Below are 13,023 nucleotides of genomic sequence, written 5' to 3'. Positions count from 1 at the left end.
CAGGCATGGCTGAGTCCAGGGACTCAAACAATACTCATCAGAACTCTGTCCATTGTCCCTCTCTCAGTTCTGCCTTCCTCTGTGTTGGCTTCATTTTCAGATATTATCTGTTCAAGGAGTGACAAAGCTGGCTGCCAGCAGTTGCAGGCTTAGGAACAGTGGTGGAGATCAAACTTGTGTTTGACAGTAGTTTTAGCAAAAGTCCCAGGAACAGTTCTCATCAACCCATATGTCACACGTTCTTTCCATTGAGATCAGGGTGATGTGCTCTGGCTGTGCCTGGGTCACATGTCCACCCCTGAAAGGAGGGAACTCCACCCAACCATACGAATATGAGTGGAGAAGGGGAAGTTCCCCAAATCAAAATTGAGGTGCTGTCGCCTGAACAAGCTGAAATGAATGTCAGGCAAGAAAAAATAGCTTCCATATTTGCTACTCTCATACCCTTGCTCAAATCTGTGTCCCGCATCTCCATCCAGATAGCATCTATTCATCCTTTGGCCATCAGCTCAAATGACACTTCCTTGAGGAAACCTTTCCCAACCATCCCAAGCTGGACCGGATCGCCTGGAATGTGTGCTCCCAGCAGAGCTTGTCACTCTGGGCCTGTGTGGTTATTTGACAGAAGCCTGTCTCCCACACCGGACCAGGACCACCTTGGAGTCTGTGGCCTGTCTTGTTCACCATGGTGTCTCCAGGTGGTGACCAGTAGACGGGAGGAATGGATGGGTCAAGGAAGATATCAAGATTCCATGCTTGTGGGTGAGAGTGTGGGAAAGAGCCAGGAGCAGTCAGGGTCACCTTGGGGAGCACTGGAGGTTGTGGGGTCCAGGATGGATGGTGGGTGGGCAATGTGGAGTGGGGGATGGCAAGTCTATCAGCAAATGCCAGCCCTGGGGCCAGAGAGAGGAGGCAAAGAGTAGGTCAGGGGTAGAGAGAAGGGATCCTTTCTGTGAGTACTTGGGGAACCCAGATGGAAGGGCAGTCATGGCCCCATTACCAGGAGTCTTTGTGAAAGGAGTCAGGGGTCAGGACTTGGCAAGGGGTAGGGAGGGAGTCCTCTGGTACTGGGTGAGCACTGGCTGGGAGAGAGGCTTCTCTGGGACAATCCCTCAAATCTCAAGAACTGGAAGGAGGAGGGTACCTGGGGGACAGGGCTGGGGGGGGCAGGGGAGGGGGAGGGGGTGTTCTGCTGCCATCCCTGGGTGTTGTTGCAGGCTGTGTTTCTCTTTTTAATCATCTGTTTATCCATCTGTCCATCCACACGCATAGCCACTTGTGTCTCCACCACCACCCCCTGGCAGCAGAGAGGGAGTCCTCACCAACCCGCCCCTCCCCGCCTTATGCACACATCCTGCCTGGGATCAAAAGCCTTGTTGCTTCAGCTCAGAAACTGTTCCCTGTGTAACAGGCAGGGGAGCAGGGAGGGGGCAGGAGCCCACACCCCACCCCCACTGAGGGGGCCTTGTGACCTAGAGAGAGAGAAGAGGGTGAAACAGAGAAAGAGAAACGAAAAAGACCATCAGAAGCAGATCAGCAAGGCTGGAGAGAGAAAAGCCAAGAGGGAAATCCATGTTGAAAAGGACTGGGACACAGAGACCCAGACAGACGGGCCAAGGCAGGGAAGAGGCCACCAGACGAAAGGCGAAGGAAGGAGAGAGTGAGGGGGAGAGGGGAGCGGGCGAGGCGGATGGGGCGGGGAAGAGAGGAGAGAGAAGAAAAGGAGAGAAAAGGGGGGAGGGAGGGGAGATGGAGAGCGAAGAACTGGAAGCGGGAAACGGGAGAGACAAGGAGGGAAGACAGGAGTGGAAGGAAGGGAGTGGGGTGAAGGGACGCCGAAGAAGCCGCGGAAACGGGTCGCGCGGCTGGCGGGGGGTCGCAGCAGCCCCCTCCCCGGGCTGGGCGGGCTCCGGCGCCCCGGCCCCGCCCCCGCCCGCGCGCCCTCCGCCCCGCCCCCCGCGCGCCCCGCCCCCCGCACTCCCCGCCCCTCTCTTCCCGGTGTCTCTCAGCCCGCCCCCGAGAGACTGAGCGAGCAGCGAGATTGCGGGCGAGAAACGCGGAGCTGAGGCACGGAGGAGCTGGGGAGCGCAGCGCGGCCCGAGGCGGGAGCGGCCCCGCGTCCGGAGCGCACCGGAGGGGCCGAGCTGCCGGCGCAGCGCCCGCCGCGGGCAGCGCAGCCCCGGCCGCAGGTAGGAAGGGGCTGCCGGCTTCGGGACGCGGGGCGCAGAGTCCGGGACGGCTGGACAGCGCGGACGGTCGCCCAGAGCCGCCGCCGCGGGCCGGGCGGGATGGGGTCGGCCACGCCGAGTTTCCAGCCCCGGCGCCTCGCCCGGCCTTGGGCCACAGGAAGGAGCCTGAGGTGCCGCTCCGACAGTCGAGGCGCACCCCGGCCATCCCCATGGGACGCGTAGGGGACCGGGGGAACTAGAGGGACCGAGGGTCGCTAGAATCTCCTGCCTTTTCCTGGTCGCGGGCCCCTTGGACCCCCAGCTGGTGTTGAATTCTGCTGGAGCCGTCGAAGCGCCGCGTTCATCCCCAGGGGATGGCGGGGGACCCGGGAAAGAATGATAACGTTTGGCTAGTCGTGCGCCACTTCTCCGTCTGGGGTCAGCTGCGCCGAGGTCGAGCTGTGCCCCTCTCCTGTTCTCTCCGGGCTCTGGGGACCAGGCGACTTGAGAATGGGACACCTCCTTTCTGTCCTAGGGCCGCTTAAGCTGTCAAGAAATGTTGGCTAGAAAGCACACCACAGCTCGGGCTTGAGCTGAGCGCGCTGAAGCTCGCGACGCGGTCTCCCCACTTCTTTCCCCGAGGAATGTGGAGTGAGGGGGGTCTCTCAGAGGGGTTGAGGACGGTGTCTCCTTGCTACCGCAGGGACCATTCTCAGCTTCTTGCCTTACATCCTGGCATTTACTTTCCGAGGATTGGAAAAAGGGACGACCCTGCTCCCCGAGGTTGCCCGGGGGGAAATAATCAGCGGGTCTTCATGCGTGGTCCCTTTGTACCCACACGTCCCCACGGCTGGCACCCACAGATGCCGTGCTCTAGCGTAGCTTGCTTTTTGGACAAGGAACTCAGACCTGGCAGCCCGGCACTGAGGCTCTGGGCTAATCTACTCCCCAGATAGATGTGAACCCCAAGGAGAAGATTGGGTTTTTAAAAGCCCAGTGATGATGTTTAGTGTCTTCCCGATGTGGGGCTTGAGCTCTCTCTCCCTCTCCCAGTAAGCTCAGCCTCATCTTCATGAAGAACTGGGGGCTCTGAATAAAATGGCTCCTGAGCTTTGGTGACACCCCCAAATCAGAGACTGTGTCAGGCTAAGTGAGTGGACTTTGGTGTAAACCTTTATCTGTGACAGGCAAGGTGGGTGTTTGGCAAGAGAGGGGGTGTTGGGTGCTGGGGTATTGCTTAGATTCTCTCTTTGGGAACTTTGGGGGAAATGCATTCATAAGGGAGTGTGAAAAGGCACCCCAACTCCCAAATTCCAGAACAAAGGAGGTCAGTGGGAACAACAGGCATCTGTACTCTCTCTTTCTCCTTGGAATGCTCTCTCTGGGAAGGGTTGACCTAGCCCCTGCTCTGGTCCTGGTCAGAGCAGCCTCAGACCCTCCCTCCCCCTCCTCCCCACACACAGAGGATGATACAAGTCCCTGGAGAAGTGAGAGGGACCCCGCCCCCCCCCCCCCCCAGCAATGGGGCAAAATGGCTGAGCCTCCCTTGAGCCTCAGAAAGAAATTGTCAGGCAGGCGGCAAACAAAGAAAGCGCTCTCTCTCTAGCCAAGCGCTGGCTCAGTGGCCAGTCCTCAGAGGACAAACAGTGAGTCCCAGGCAGTGGGACGCAGCCCGGCTTGTCCGCCAGAGCATCTAGAGAGTGGGGCGATCCCTCAGAATTACAGTAGAGAGGCGGCCGCTGTGGGAGAGAAGAGGGAACCATCTCTGCTGATGTCCTACCCTTTAGTCCATGCTGGAGGCTCAGTGAGAACTGGGTCCCCTAGGAACTCAGGATGGGGCTGGAAGGGGCGTCTAGAGGCCAAGGAGGAGGCAACTCAGAGGGCAAAGGAAAGAGCAAGTCCCTCAAAGCTGACAGAAGCACAATAGACCTGTCTCTCCCTGGATTTCATACGCATGGCAACCAGGAGCTCCAAGTGCTATGAATGTGTCTGCGCGTGGCCCAGCACCCAGCAGGCACTCAGTCAATGTCTTACAATAAAGCCTACATAGATGGAAGGTGAGGACAGCCTAGCATGGACCTCCCTGCGTCGTTGAGCTGGAAGGCTACAAAATACGGCCTCCGAGACCTCGGCCAGGAACGAGCCCTAGAAGGATTGGCTTGGAGCTGGGCTGCTGCCATTTTCTGCAGGTGACCTTGGGCAAGTTCTCATCCCCATGGGAAGGTAGGAATGCAGTATTGAAAGCTGCCAATGTATCCCGCTTATAATTCCTACAGTAACCTTGCGCAGCAGGTACTCTTCTAATCCCCCCCTTCAGAGGTGAGGAAACTGCAGTACAGAGAGTGAAAGTGACTTGCCCAAGGTCACACAGCCAGGAGGAGGCAGGGTTGAGATTTGAACCCCACTCTTCTGACTTCCAGGCCAACACTTTGCCCCTTTGATGGGTCTCTGGGCCTTGTTTTTCACCTCCATAAAGTGGGGTGGTGGGGCGATGGTCAGGGTTTGATGACTGACACTGAGGCCCCTCTGGACTGCCGTCTGAGCAGTGGCTGCTCCCTTGCCTTCCCACATATGCTAAGAGCAACCTTAAATAAAGCACAGTGTCAGGCGGCTTCTTGCCTTCGCATAAAGACGCTGTTCCTACGCTTGTCTGTGAGCTCAGTAGCTGAGATAGAGACATCCCAAGCCGCTTGGAATTTGGAGATGTCATTTTGTCCCTCTTGTGGGGCGTGGATCACAGGCTGAGCATCATCCCCGGCTGATTAAGCCTTGCTGTCGCCTCCAGCCCCCTGCATCCTAAAGTCCATCCCCTTTGTCCTTGGGAGCAGGTGGAGTGCCTGAGTCCCTCCCTGTCACCTGGCCTGAGGCGTGCCTAGCGCTTCCTTGCCTTTGATCACCTAAGCCCTCTCCCTCAGCCACATCTCAACGCCAAACCCAGTTAGAGACTCTTAATCCCCCTGCTCCCCAGATGGAAACAGAGATGTGTCAACCTTTGCCCATGTCAGAACCGCCCCTTCCATTCAACTGGGCCAAGTTGTCTGGACGGTGGGCAGAGCACACCTGCCACGATAAAAACAACCTTGAATCGACAGCAATTGCAAAGAGCTGCAGCCACAGCCCACCGCCACCCCCCGCACCTCCCTCAGTGGGGAGACCATCAGCTGTTCATCCACTGCTCTGTGGCATTCCTCGGCACCAGCTCCCCAAATGGCCCCAGCACCGAGGGGCCTTTCTGCCACCTTTACCCCATTCTCTGCAGGTCGCTGGAAGGTGGTGGGAAACAGGGTGGTACTTGAGAGGGGGAAAGGCTGGGAGGCCCGATGTGGACCTCAAAATAGGGCTTCCCAGAAAACGTGCCTCTGTGAGCTTTAGGAATGTCCAGCATGTTCACTCCCAGCTCACCTGAGGGCCTCCGGAGCAGGGGAAGGGGGTGAGAGTCAGCGGCAAGCCGGCTAATAGCGGAGATAGGGTTGCCTGGCATAGACCGTAGCTGTGAACGCAAGCTGTGATGTTTCAGCACAGACTTGGATCCAGTCATAAACAGGAAAGAAAAACCCACTAAATGTTGTTCCAATGATAATATCATCAATAACAGTTATAACTAAGAGTTATTGCAAGTTGGTGATCTGCCAGGGAGTGTGCTGTGTGCCTTCCTGCTAGTATTGCATTTAATTTTCACAAAACCCCGTGAGCTACATAGTGGAGTTGTCCCTGTACTGATGAGGAAACTGAGAAAGAGAGAGGTTTAGGCACCTGCTGCAAGATCGCTGGCCTAGGAAATGGCCCTGGAGCCCAGAGGCGGCCACGTGGTACTGACACCCCTGCCACGGAAAAGGCCCTGGCCTTGCTCACTTGGCAAGGCCCACGATGCCCTGTTTAAGGAACTGTGCAATAGAAAGCACTTCCCAGTTCGTTCCATCAGTTGAGCTTTGCCACAGCTCAGGAGGCCAGTAGCGTGATAGCTGCTATTTGCTAGCTGGGGAGGTTGAGGCAGAGAGATGAATTTGTACCCAGTGTCCCTCAGTTGCTAATGCCTCTGCTGGATTTGCACTCAGGTGCCCCCCTGTACAGCGCATTCATGACCTACGCTGTAGATTCATTTAAAGCTGCTGTTGACGTTGTGCACCCAGCCACCTTGCCCTGACTCTCGGTGCCCCCCAGTTTGTCACCACCCTCTTGCTGCTCTGGAAGCCATTGAGAGCAGCCGAGGAAGCCGTCAGCTCTGTGTACCGTGATCTGACATGACACGAAAGTGGCATCCGATTTGATGAGAGCTGCCTGCAGCGAATGGCCTTCTATTTTTACATTTCTCACAAATCGGAAATTACAAGGAGGCCAGGCCTTGTGGAGCGATTGGCTGGAGCCCTGTGCAAGCAGGGGGTGTGCAGCTAGGTGGAACGGGCCACATTAGGGTGCCAGGGGCCCTCTTGGCTACAGAAGGGGCTCCCAGCTTCCAGGGCTGGATGGGATCCTGGCATGCAGGTCAGCCTGGAGGATGCAGGAGTTAGTGGCTGCTTCGGACAGTGACATGCAGCTCTGCCCACCTGTCAGCTGCCCAGTGTCTGCAAGATTGATGTCGCATGCCAACTCTGGAGATAACTGAGTTCTTACCAGAGGGACATTCAAGGTCAAAGATGCCCGGAAAGACATTGACAGCAGGTTGCTTTCATGGCCTTATTGTTTGGTAAGGAGGTTCTGTGCAGGGAGAAGGCAGCAGCCACAAGAAGGTGAGAAATGACATTTGGTATCAGTGTTGCAGTTTTCTGGAACCTAGTGCTGATAACAATTCTCCCAGTCATCAGAACAACACGGTTTACAAAAAAAAAAAAAAAAAAAAGCTCTTGTGGCTGTTCTTTCTTTTGCTCCTGTATGAAGTATGCCAGGGGAAGAAAATATGGTTCTTGATATCCTGGAGAAGGGTCCTCTGTCAAACAAAAAGAGACATCTTCTGTAAGTGACTTTTCTCAAAAAGCCCAAATCAGAATGACCTTGGCTCAGATGAGGCCTCTTTGTACACACGTAAAATACACACACACTTAACGCTTAAGCAGAATTTCTCAAAATGCTTTCCATTGAAGCTTGCGTTAGCCCTGGGAGCTCCAGGTGAAAGCAATATTATTATTATTATTACTACTATTATTATCTCCACCTTTTGGTTGGGGAAACAGGAGCTCTGCAAGCCCTGAACACCCTCACCCATGACCTCTGGTTTCCCAGTTGAGGGGAATCACCTTTCCTAAGCCCGAATCCGAATTCACCAGGTAGCCCCTTGGAAGGAACCCAGAGGAGCCTCGATTTGTAGGAGGCAGAACACAGCACCGGGGTCAAGCCTGCCAGATAGTGTGGAAAGGCACAGCGTGAGGTTTGAAGGACAGGGTCCCTGATCTTGTTCTAGCCTCCCCTGAGCCCTGGCCAGCAGCTGACATGTCCTCCGTCGCATCCAGTTTGGGGTCTGAAGTGTGCTCATCTGGCCAGGACTCCGCAGCGGTGGCAGCACCCGGGGAAAGGAAGTATGGTTGCTTTCAGATGCTCGGGCACACGCACACGTGTGTGTACCTAGATGGATTTAGATGAAAATGAACACCAGGGGTCCTGTGAGATCATCTAGAAAGATCAAGGGCCTTGGTAACCAGGAGAGGTGTGGGCAAGTGTTTGTATGTGAGCCTCGGGTGGTTTGGGACCCGCTTTGTGCCTTGGAGTCTTGCCCCACCCAAGAGGGAAGGGAAGGGATGGGGGAATGGGATGCAAACCACTCACCCTGGCCCGTACCCCCTTCCTGTCTGCCCATGGACTGCTGCCCATGCTGAAGACTGTGGAATATCACGAGGTCTAGGGGCTTCCTTCTGGGGGTGGCAGGGACACTTGAGGGTCTGACATGTCCCCTGGCTGCGTGGCCAGCCCAGCCCTGACCACTGGTGCAGGAGCACCTCCCAGGCATCAGTCGTGGGCCGCCCGAGGCTGGTGAGAGCAGTGCTGGGGGATCAGTGTTGCTGTCCCCATAGGCCGGAGCAGGACCCTGAGGCTGAGGGAGGTGGAATCACTCTCCCCGGGGTACACAGCACAGTTCAGACCCAGGACTTGCTGATGCCAGCCCCTTGCGCTTCCCACGCCACCCGCTGCCCCTGGAGAGCACCTGAGTGAGAGCGTAGTAGGGGGAGGTGGGGCTTTCACTCAGTGAGGCGGAGGATAAACAACACAAAAGTGACCACAGCCAGAGGCCGCCGCTTCCCACGCGCTGTGCGCTGTCCAACCTGCGTCCAGCCCTCGCCGCCGCCCGAGCCTCTCAGCACTCACGTTGGCCGTTTCCAGAGCTTGAGGTCAAGGACCCACCTATGATTTTTTTTTTTTTTTTTAAAGTGGGCTTGGGGATGGAGAAGAAGCAGTCTTACTGAAGGACTTTATTTATTTATTTATTTTTTACTGAAGGAATTTAAATGCACTCATTGTACTGCACGTACGCTCCTAACAGGTCGTCTCAGTGCTGTGACACGAAGTCATCAGATGCGTACAAGCCCCAGTGCTGAGCGCTGACTTTGATGCAGGCGCTGAGCCCAGCACTTTACAAGCCGTGTCCCAGGATCCTCAGTAGGACACTGAGCCCAGGGCACTCTTGTGGTTGCCCGGGTCGCCCCCCTGACTGACAGGTGCTGGGAGACCCGAGGCCTGGGCTTGCAGACCCCAGGAAGTGGCGGGAGAGCTGCCTCCTATGCGGGCTGCCCGTTAGCCTGGGGGACAGTGGGCCGGGTCCTTCCCTAATCTGGGCGTCGCTTTCTCAGACTGTAAAGCCAAGGGGTTTGGACCGGACACGTCGATCGGCTGCTCCCTGTGCCCGGCGCCAGCTCTCCAAGCGGTAAAGAGGGGCTGCGTGCCCCACTTCCTCCTCCATTTCCCCATAATAGCGTCCCTGAGACTAATGACTGGGAAACTAAGAGCCCTTTCTCCAAATGGCAGTGAATGCCGCTAATGACAGAGCAGATGCAGCACTGTTAATTATGCCGTGGGTATTAAACCAAAACGCCAGCCTGGGAGGAGTTAAATAGTGCCACTGGGCTGGCCACGGGTGTGCCTAAAAGCAGCGCCATCAGCCTGCGCCAAGGCAGAACCGCCCCTCCCCAACCCGGGAGCCAGCCAGGAGTCACAAAGCCTCGTTCGCACTGGCCCCTCCCCAGCATGGGGTCCGCAGCGGCTCCTTGGAGCTGAGACATCGGGATCTGCTCTGGGAGATTTTCTTAGAGGCCTCTGGGGGGTCAGAGGCAGATGTGGGCCAACAACTGGACCATATAAAACTTTGAGCACCTACTCTGTGCTGGGCCCTACTGTGGGTCATGGAGGCAAACCAGGAGCAGGAATGCCATGTCTTCTGGTGTCTCTGGTGCCCAGAATAGTTGGGGACGCGTAGCAGGTGCTTAGCTCTTGCTTGTGATTGTCTATGTGGCTCCTTATGTGGGAGCCAGAGGCCACACAAGTGGGGGCCAGAGCAAAACCAGCCGTGGGCTGAATGGAGCAGAGGGACAGGCAGGGGACTGTCGCACTTCCCTAGGCACCACCCTTCCTGCCTTTCCGGGAGTCGGACCTTTTACTTGCTGGTGCCCATGGACCCCTTTGCCCTCCCTGAGCCTCAGTTTGCACACCTGCAAGTTGGGTACAGCGAGGGCTGTGATGGCAACTCCTCAGGAGAGAACGTGGTCACCAAAGGCAGCTTCTGGTTCTTCTTGTGGATGTAAAATGTCACTCAAACCTTCAATCCTCTTCAGTAACTCTGGTTCCCTGCCTCCTGCTTCCTGGACCTTGAAATCTGTTTCTCAGGTTTTTCTAGGCCAGAGAAAGTCACAGAAGCCACCCATTTCAGACATCTCTGTTACAGATGGGTAAACTGAGGCCTAGAGAGGAGGGGGGTCTAAGGCCTGCAGGTGCTGGGACCCAGAGCTCCTAACCCCTAACCCCGTGCTCTTTCCCCTGCCCCAAGCCAGCCCAGCTCTGCTGCTGAGAAATCATTAAATAGAGTTGTTGGAAGGACTCTGGTTACCATGGCAATGGAGCCTGTGTCCTCAGGAGATAATGGCGTTGCACAAGGCAGAGTGATGTGTGTTGAATGCTGATTCAGGAGCTGCTAGAGCGAGCGAGTGAGTGGAGGGGACTGTGTCTAGGGCTTGAGCTTCCCCAAGAAAGAGGCTGGTAGTGAGGGCAGCTGCGGGGAAACTTGCTTTGTCTGGAAGCATCCTTGCTACAACCTCGCAGAAAGGGATAATTTCCTTCACTTCATAGAGGTGCACAGTGAGGTGCAGAGGGGGAAGTGACTTCCCCCAGGTCACATACCTGGGCAAGAGATAGAGCTGGCGTTCAAACCTCCAGTGGCTTCAGGGAGTCTAGGCTACGGAGGGCCTGTAAGGGGGCACAGCGAGAGGGAGGGCAGTTGGGGACACAGTGTACTCGGAGCACGTGGACCTCTCAAAAGACTGTTGAGAAGAGTCTCAAACATGAAGATTCTGGTGGGCCAGGAGCAACAGTTCCAGCCCAAGAGGAATGGGAAACAGTAAGTCCAAAGTCGAAGCCCGCCCTCCCGTATCCTAGCTGTGTGACCCAGGGCAAGTCACTTCACCTCTCTGAGCCTCAGTGTCCGCATCTGTAAAATGGGTAATAAAAGACCTACTTCTTATGATTGTTATGAGACCAAATAAGGTAAGGTAGGAAGAGCATCAAGCCCCACTGCTGAGCACAAACAGTCACTGTTATTAACCAAAGAGAAGAGGCTTGGAGAAGGGTCTGCTCCCAGCCGTGTATCAGCTTGTAAGGTGTGGTGTTGGAAGAGTGAAATTGGCTAAAACAAGTGCAAGAGCAATAAATAACAGGGATCTTCATTCCAGGCTAGTGAATATCAGCAGAACAAATGAACAGTCCCCATCACCAAAAATATAAATAAATATTTTGTCTTTGTAAGGCATGATTGGCGTACCTCACTTTAAAGGTACTGTCCCTAACAGCCTATTTGCAAACCACATCCGGGGAAACCGTGTTTGCTCTATGCCGGCTATCCACACGACCCTGCGCTGCAGCCCCGTGGAAAATAAATACTCTCACCCACACTCTTCATTTCTCTATCCCGAACTGCTGGTGCAATATATTCACTTCCCTAGTTGGGGGTTGGGGATCATGGGGTTAACACCCCAAGAAACCCCAAAGTATATCATTTGCATGCTGGCAAAGATGGGATGCAAGCTGGCAGACAACCCCACTCCATTTTGGAAGCAGAAAGAGGGTGCTGGACTCAGGCGTTTTGGGCTGTTTCAAAAGCAGTGGTGAGAGCTGGGATCCTGCTTACTTAGAGGCAAGCAACCATTTTGTTTGTTACCACAAACCTGTCTGAAGCAGATCCACCCCCAGAGTAGAAACCTGTTCCTGGGTTCCTGGAGAGGGAGCGTCGTTTGTTCGCTGCTGCTCCTGAGGCTGGATGGCAGGGTGCACGGAAAGCAGTGAGCCCAAGCCCCCCAGGTTCTGACCCCTCCATCGTCGGCAGGCGGGAGAGAGTCAGGGAGATTCATTCTGTGGACAAATGAAGACGGTTGACATTTAACGGGATTTGAGCACACGTGCTAATTACACGGATAGGTACCCATGAACACTTCAGGGACCGTGTTTAATGAGCAGTTTGAGAATTTGATATGATTGGCATCTGCCAGTGGCTCAACCATTCCCTTTTATCGGTTGCATGTGCGTTAAGATAAGTGTGGGGCTTCCCTGGTGGCGCAGTGGTTGAGAGTCCGCCTGCTGATGCGGGGGACATGGGTTCGTGCCCTGGTCCGGGAAGATCCCACATGCCGCGGGGCGGCTGGGCCCATGAGCCATGGCCGCTGAGCCTGCGCGTCCGGAGCCTGTGCTCCTCAACGGGAGAGGCCACAACAGTGAGAGGCCCGCATAACGCCAAAAAAAAAAAAAAGATAAGTGTGGCATTCTGCCCAGGACTTTTTTTCCATAGCTATCTTAAAAAGTAATAATACTAGCCCTAATCAGGTGATTTATTATAATCTCTGCCAGGTAACAAGCAAGTACTATGTACCAGGCTCTGTATGAACCACTTTACACAGTCTCCATGTAATTCTCACAGTGGCCATGAAAATAGATATCATCACCTCTGTCTTAGAGAGGTTTTGTAGTCACGCAGCATCCGAACTGAGACTCAAAACCAGGCTTTCTTGACCTCAGGGCCAGTGCCGTGAACCACTGCCCTATTCCGTCTTGTCTCGTGACAAATAAACCTCTGAGTACCCTTGACTTCTCAAGTGGAAGTTACTCATGCCTTTCTTCATTGTTCGTGGGACTTAAGGATGTTTACTTAATAAAAATCTCACTTTCCCAAATGGAGAGGTGCTTCTCACTACATGGGATTTTTCGCTTGACAAAGAAGGGGGGATTCATGCTCTAAAGATTCCTTTGGAAAGCTTGGTGAGTGAATCAGGAACAGATGTGTTGGCTAAAGTGAGCATTCGCTCGAGTCTTTTAAAAACAAAATTAGCTTTCTCTTGTGGGAAATGTTTGAGACCCAGGAATCTGACCCTTATTCGACTCTGAAAATACACTCCCTCCTCATTCTTGCAAAATATTCTGAAGCAATGTCTCTCCGCATTTTTTAAATCTAACTGAGCTGTATTATAAGAACAATAGGATCTGTTGCTTCCCAAATATAAACTCATATTGCTGACCTCGCTTTTTTAAGCAGCCCCCAAATTTTGCATATTTCCTAGGGAAGGGGCAACAGTAACCCCTTCTTCTACCACTTTGAGAAAAGAGCTCTCTGGAGTGACTAGACTGCTCCTATATATTAGGATTGCGAACTCAAAGGCCATGGAAGGCCATGCGG

At 54.6% G+C, this 13,023-nt stretch overlaps 1 protein-coding gene across 2 annotated transcripts in view; it reads left to right on the top strand.

Annotated features, from left to right (window-relative positions):
• Positions 1–2,012: 2,012 nt before the first annotated feature.
• The window catches only part of SLC6A1 (solute carrier family 6 member 1), a 40,387-nt gene continuing 29,376 nt past the window's right edge, over positions 2,013–13,023 (top strand). The window contains exon 1 of one of the 2 annotated variants that reach the window (XM_049716221.1): positions 2,013–2,189. The gene's annotated coding sequence lies outside the window, so the exon portion shown is untranslated. The remainder of the gene's footprint in view (positions 2,190–13,023) is intronic. The other variant, XM_049716220.1, reaches the window with a different exon arrangement.

Source organism: Orcinus orca, chromosome 10 (assembly GCF_937001465.1).
Source record: "Orcinus orca chromosome 10, mOrcOrc1.1, whole genome shotgun sequence".
Taxonomy (NCBI): domain Eukaryota; kingdom Metazoa; phylum Chordata; class Mammalia; order Artiodactyla; family Delphinidae; genus Orcinus; species Orcinus orca.
Note: the sequence above shows the minus strand (reverse complement) of the source record. Positions and strands in the feature narration are given on the sequence as shown.